This window comes from Ovis aries, chromosome 3 (genome assembly GCF_016772045.2).
Source record: "Ovis aries strain OAR_USU_Benz2616 breed Rambouillet chromosome 3, ARS-UI_Ramb_v3.0, whole genome shotgun sequence".
NCBI classification, from domain to species: Eukaryota; Metazoa; Chordata; class Mammalia; order Artiodactyla; family Bovidae; genus Ovis; species Ovis aries.
In genome coordinates, this window is record NC_056056.1 from 164,599,069 (window position 1) to 164,605,572 (window position 6,504).

The 6,504-nt window shown below is 39.8% G+C and overlaps 1 pseudogene; it reads left to right on the plus strand.

Annotated features, from left to right (window-relative positions):
* Positions 1-1,696: 1,696 nt before the first annotated feature.
* LOC121819135 (olfactory receptor 6C1-like) lies at positions 1,697-4,931 on the plus strand (annotated as a pseudogene).
* Positions 4,932-6,504: the final 1,573 nt, after the last annotated feature.

Here is a 6,504-nt window from a genome sequence, read left to right on the forward strand (position 1 = left end):
AGAAATATAAAGAAAAAACATTCCAAGGAAAAATAAGTTTTCTGGTTGAACAGCCTTTACCAAAACAGGGCCATAAAATGTTCACAGGCCTCCAAAGCCAGAAGATAATGTACGCAACATCGTCTATGGGAAAGGTTTGCAGAAAAAATCCTGGTTTCGATAAAGACAAAACAGATGTAATGTTTGGGCTGACTCTGTATGACTTTGCATCCTTCATTTCCCTCTATGTACAAGTAAAGGTATAAAAGACCATTTTGAAAATAAAAAAAATGGGCCTCCCTCGAAGAAACTTGGTCACGCCACAACAATCATTTTCTCTCTCTCTCTCTCCCTCTCCCTCCCTCTCTTTTTCAGGCTGATCCCTTGGAACATAAAGGCTCCCTGCATTCACTTATCTGCCCGGGTTTCTAAGACCTGAATGGGAAGACGTTCTGCATCTCCACTCCCTTGGGAGACCAGGAGGGCACCTTGGCCTCTGTGAACAGGGCAAACTTCTTGTCTTGGAGTTTTATTGATTCTCTGTGTAAACCAAGCAATATCAGCCTTTCTTTCCTCTATTTTCTTATCTTCAACATTCGTTCCTTCAGTTCAGTTCAGTGCTGTACTCAATATGTCAGCAAATTTGGAAAACTCAGTAGGACTGGAAATGGTCAGATCAGTTCAGTCACTCAGTCTTGTCCAACTCTTTGCAACCCCATGAATCGCAGCACGCCAGACCTCCCTGCCCATCACCAACTCCTGGAGTTCACTCAGACTCACGTCCATCGAGTCCGTCATGCCATCCAGCCATCTCATCCTCTGTCGTCCCCTTCTCTTCCTGTCTCCAATCCCTCCCAGCATCAGTCTTTTCCAATGAGTCAACTCTTCGCATGAGGTGGCCAAAGTACTGGAGTTTCAGCTTTAGCATCATTCCTTCCAAAGAAATCCCAGGGCTGATCTCCTTCAGAATGGACTGGCTGGATCTCCTTGCAGTACAAGGGACTCTCAAGAGTCTTCTCCAACACCACAGTTCAAAAGCATCAATTCTTCGGCACTCAGCTTTCTTCACAGTCCAACTCTCACATCCATACATGACTACTGGAAAACTATAGTTTTGACTAGACGGATCTTAGTCGGGAAAGTAATGTCTCTGCTTTTGAATATACTATCTAGGTTGGTCACAGTTTCCTTCCAAGGAGTAAGCGTCTTTTAATGTCATAGCTGCAGTCACCATCTTCAGTGATTTTGGAGCCCCCCAAAATAAAGTCTGACACTATTTCCACTGTTTCCCCATCTATTTCCCATGAAGTGATGGGACCTGATGCCATGATCTTTGTTTTCTGAATGTTGAGCTTTAAGCCAACTTTTTCACTCTCCTCTTTCACTTTCATCAAGAGGCTTTCTAATTCCTCTTCACTTTCTGCCATAAGGGTGGTGTCATCTGCATATCTGAGGTTATTGATATTTCTCCTGGCAATCTTGATGCCAACTTGTGTTTCTTCCAGTCCAGCGTTTCTCATGATGTACTCTGCATAGAAGCTAAATAAGCAGGGTGACAATATACAGCCTTGACACACTCCTTTTCCTATTTGGAACCAGTCTGTTGTTCCATGTCCAGGTCTAACTGTTGCTTCCTGGCCTGCAAAGCCCCTTTCATTTGAGGCTTCTTTTTATTTATTTTTTTTCCAAAAGCGTACACAAAAGAAGAAGAAGAAAAATGAGAAACTACACAGAAACAGCAGAGTTGATCCCTGGGACTGTCAGATGACCTATAATTTCAGGTTGTGATCTTTGTCTTTCTGCTCACCAACTACAGGCTCAGCATAACTGAGAACCTGACCTTTATCACCTTGACTCTATAGGATGCCCAACTCCAGACCCCCATGTATTGCTTCCTCAGGAGTTTCTCCATATTACAAGTGTCATTCACAACTGTCACTATTCCTAAGCTCCTGGCCACCATTATTACAGGAGATGAAAACATTTCCTTTAATGATTGTATGGCTCAGTTATTTTATTTAAGTTTTTCTCATTCTCTTGGGAGTCACTGAGTTTTACTTTCTGGCTGCCATGTCCTATGACCGCTACATTGCCATCTGTAAACCACTGCACTACATGACCATCATGAATCACAGAGTCTTCACACTGCTCTTCTTGGCCTCTTGGCTGGCTTCATTCCTAATCGTATTCCAATTACTCATGTTCTTCATACAGCTCAGTTACTATAAGTGTAGTGCTATTGACCATTTTCCTTGTGATTATTTTCCCTTTAACCTAGATAGCATATTAAAAAGCAGGGACATTACTTTGCCAACAAAGGTCCATCTAGTCAAAGCTATGGTTTTTCCAGTGGTCACGTATGGGTGTGAAAGTTGAACTGCGAAGAAAGTTGAACACCAAAGAATTGATGCTTTTGAACTGTGGTGTTGGAGAAGCCTCTTGAGAGTCCCTTGGACTGCAACTAGATCCAACCAGTCCATTCTAATGAAGATCAGTCCTGGGTATTCATTGGAAGGACTGATGCTAAAGCTGAAACTCCAATATTTTGGCCACCTCATGTGAAGAATTGACTCATTGGAAAACACTCTGATGCTGGGAGGGATAGGGGGCAGGAGGAGAAGGGGACGACAGAGGATGAGATGGTTGGATGGCATCACCGAATGATGGACATTAGTTTCAGTAAACTCCGCGAGTTGGTGATGTACAGGGAGGCTGGCGTGCTGCGATTCATGGGGTCGAAAAGAGTTGGACACGACTGAGCGACTGAACTGAAATGAGCTTATACATATATCAAGAAGGGAAACAAAAAACAAAGGAGAAAAAGAAAGATATAATACCCATTTGAATCCAGAGTTCCAAAGAATATCAAGGAGAGATAAGAAAGCCTTCCTCAGCGATCAAAGCAAAGACAGACAAAAACAATAGAATGGGAAAGACTAGAGATCTCTTCAAGAAAATTAGAGATACTAAGGGAATATTTCATGCAAAGATGGGCTCAATATAGGACAGAAGTGGTAAGGACCTAACAGAAGCAGAAGATATTAAGAAGAGGTGGCAAGAATAAACAGAAGAACTGTACAAAAAACATCTTTACAATCCATATAATCAAAATGGTGTGATCAGTCACCTAGAGCCAGACATCCTGGAATGTGAAGTCAACTGGACCTTAGGAAGCAACACTATGAACAAAGCTACAGGAGGTGATGGAATACCAGTTGAGGTATTTCAAATCCTGAAAGACGACGCTGTGAAACTGCTGCACTCAATATGTCAGCAAATTTGGAAAACTCAGCAGTGGCCACAGGACTGGAAAAGGTAGGTTTTCATTCCTATCCCAAAGAAAGACAATGCCAAAGAATACTCAAACTACCGAACAATTGCACTCATCTCACACGCTAGTAGAGGAATGCTTAAAATTCTCCAAGCCACGCTTCTGCATTACATGTACCATAAACTTCCAGATATTCAAGCTGGTTTTAAAAAAGGCAGAGGAACCAGAGATCAAATTGCCAACATCCTCTGGATCATCAAAATAGCAAGAGAGTTCCAGTAAAAGATCTATTTCTGTTTTATTGACTATGCCAAAGCCTTTGACTCTGTGGATCACAATAAACTGGAAAATTCTGAAAGAGATGGGAATACAAGACCACCTGACCTGCCTCTCGGGAAACCTGTATGCAGGTCAGGAAGCAACAGTTGGAACTGGACATGGAACAACAGACTAGTTCCAAATAGGAAAATGAGTGTGTCAAGGCTGTATATTGTCACCCTGCTTATTTAACTTATATGCAGAGTACATAATGAGAAATGCTGGGCTGGAGGAAGCAAAAGCTGGAATCAAGATTGCCGGGAGAAATATCAATCTCCTCAGATATGCAGATGACACCACCCTTCTGGCAGAAAGTGAAGAGGAACTAAAGAGCCTCTTGATGAAAGTGAAAGAGGAGAGTGAAAAAGTTGGCTTAAAGCTCAACATTCAGAAAACGAAGATCATGGCATCTGGTCCCATCACTTCATGGGAAATAGATGGCGAAACAGTGGAAACAGTGTCAGACTTTCTTTTTCTTGACTCCAAAATCACTGCGGATGGTGACTGAAGCCATGAAATTAAAAGAGACTTACTCCTTGGAAGAAAAGTTATGACCAACTTAGACAACATATTAAAAAGCAGAGACATTATTTTGCCAACAAAGGTCTGTCTAGTCAAGGATATATTTTTCCCAGTGGTCATGTTTGGATGTGAGAGTTGGACTATAAAGAAAGCTGAACACAGAAGAATTGATGCTTTTGAACTATGGTGTTGGAGAAGACTCTTGAGAGTCCCTTAGACTTCAAGGAGATCCAACCAGTCCATCCTAAAGGAGACCAGTCCTGGGTGTTCATTGGAAGGACTGATGCTGAGGACGAAACTCCAATATTTTGGCTACCTGATGCGAAGAGTTGACTCATTTGACAAGACCCTGATGCTGGGAAAATTTGAGGGCAGGAGGAGAAGGGGACGACAGAGGATGAGACGGTTGGATGGCATCACTGACTTGATGGACATGGGTTTGCATGAAATCTTGGAGTTGGTGATGCACAGGAAGGCCTGGAGTGAGTGCTGTGGTTCGTGGGGTCACAAAGAGCCAGACATGACTGAGCAAGTGAGCTGAACTGAACTGATACATATGTCATCAGAACAATTTTGACAACTCCTTCTACAACTCAGAAGACAAAGGCCTTTCCACATGTCCTTCCCACATGATTGCCATCTCCACCTCTTATGCCAGCTGCATTTTCATGTACATGAATCCATCAGCAAAGGACAGGGTCTCTTTGAGCAAAGGAGTAGCTGTGCAAAATATCTCAGTTGTCCCCATGCTAAACCCATTCATCTATATTCTAGGAATCAGCAAGTCAAGAGAGCCTTCATGGATATGGCAAGGAAGAATGTTCTTTTCTCAAGGAAATGAAAAAATAAAAGTCCTATTTCATAAATTAGAGGCATAATGAAATGCAATTAAACAAAACTCAGAATTTTTCAAAATCTATTAATTTTCATATTGTCTCCAGAGTTATTTTTCATTACTCATAACTTCATTGACAGCAGCTTCGCAAGCATATTGTATACATTTTTTTTCTATTCAAATTCCCATCCTTCTCTCAATCATTTACCTTCCTTTTGACTTAGCTTTTCATTCTGTGTTTCCTGGTTGGTGCCATGTTAAAGAGTCTGCCTGCCACTGTAGGAGATACAAGAGACACAGGTTTGATCCCTGGGTGGGGAAGATACTTTGGAATAGGAAATGGAAGCACACTCCAGTATTCTTGCCTGGAAAGTTCTATGAACAGAGGATCCTGATGGGCTACAGCCCATGCTTCACAAAGACCTGGCGTGACTGTGCAGCTGCACACGTGTTCCATTCTGTAACTATGAAACTGCCATTTCCTTCTTTGAAACTTTTAAAATTCTATTTCTTCCACAATATTTTTTGGGAAATTGAATTCAGAAAGAAAGAGGCAGAGCAAGAATGCACAAGAGAGATTTCTTTCTAGAAATTCAGGAAACAGTAAATCATGCTAAACACTGTTTTTAATTTACTATACAAGACCATGAGCATAAGTGACCATCTTACTAGAGTATTACATATATTATTCTCTCCATACAATGGCCTACTTTGTAATTATGTGAAAAACAGCACAACTAAAAATTAATGGAATTATAGTTTGTTGAGAAATCAAAAATCTTCTATTACCCAACTTAAAATCTACTCTGCCACTTAATTAATCAATTTGAGAACAATTATGAATATATACTTTCAAGAAAACTGTGAAATTGCCCTTCTTTGGGGAACACTTTAAGTAACATAACAATTCCTAATAGGAGCCTGAAGAATTAAAAATTATTGGAAACCATATATGACTACATTTGCAATAATCAGTTTTATATCTAAATTAATGCTTGAAGTTAAGCTGTTTTTTTAATTAATCAATAGTTGACAGTTTTTACAACTTTCTTATATTAGTAGTTATTTTGAGTTAATATCATACACATATAATGCATCCAATACCTAATTAAGTGACAAACTTAATTAATAGGGATAAAGATGCTGACATTGGCAAAATTTTACTGTATATAAATTTGAACTTTTGTTAAAAATTTGTATGTTCACTCTGCTTTAAGCATTATAATGATTAGAATTTAGAAGATGATTATGCAAGATCATGCAACATTGGCACTGATTTTTTCCTTTTTTGCTTTTCCATGAAGCCAAAATTTTACATAATACTGAATGTTACTCAGACTCAACTTACATTTTCTAACCTTTTTTCTATTATGACAGTAATCCTAATTCAGTGAGCCAAATTATTGCTGATATGCATACACTGTACTCAGTTGAAAGTTGAGATCCATACTTGCTGAAAAACAAAGAAAACAAATTTTAACATTACTAAAGAGTTTTCCAGTTTGGAAAGAGTCATGGAGCTACTAACTCCTAACTTCTTGTTGAATCAATAATTTCTACAGTTAATTGGAAATATTTG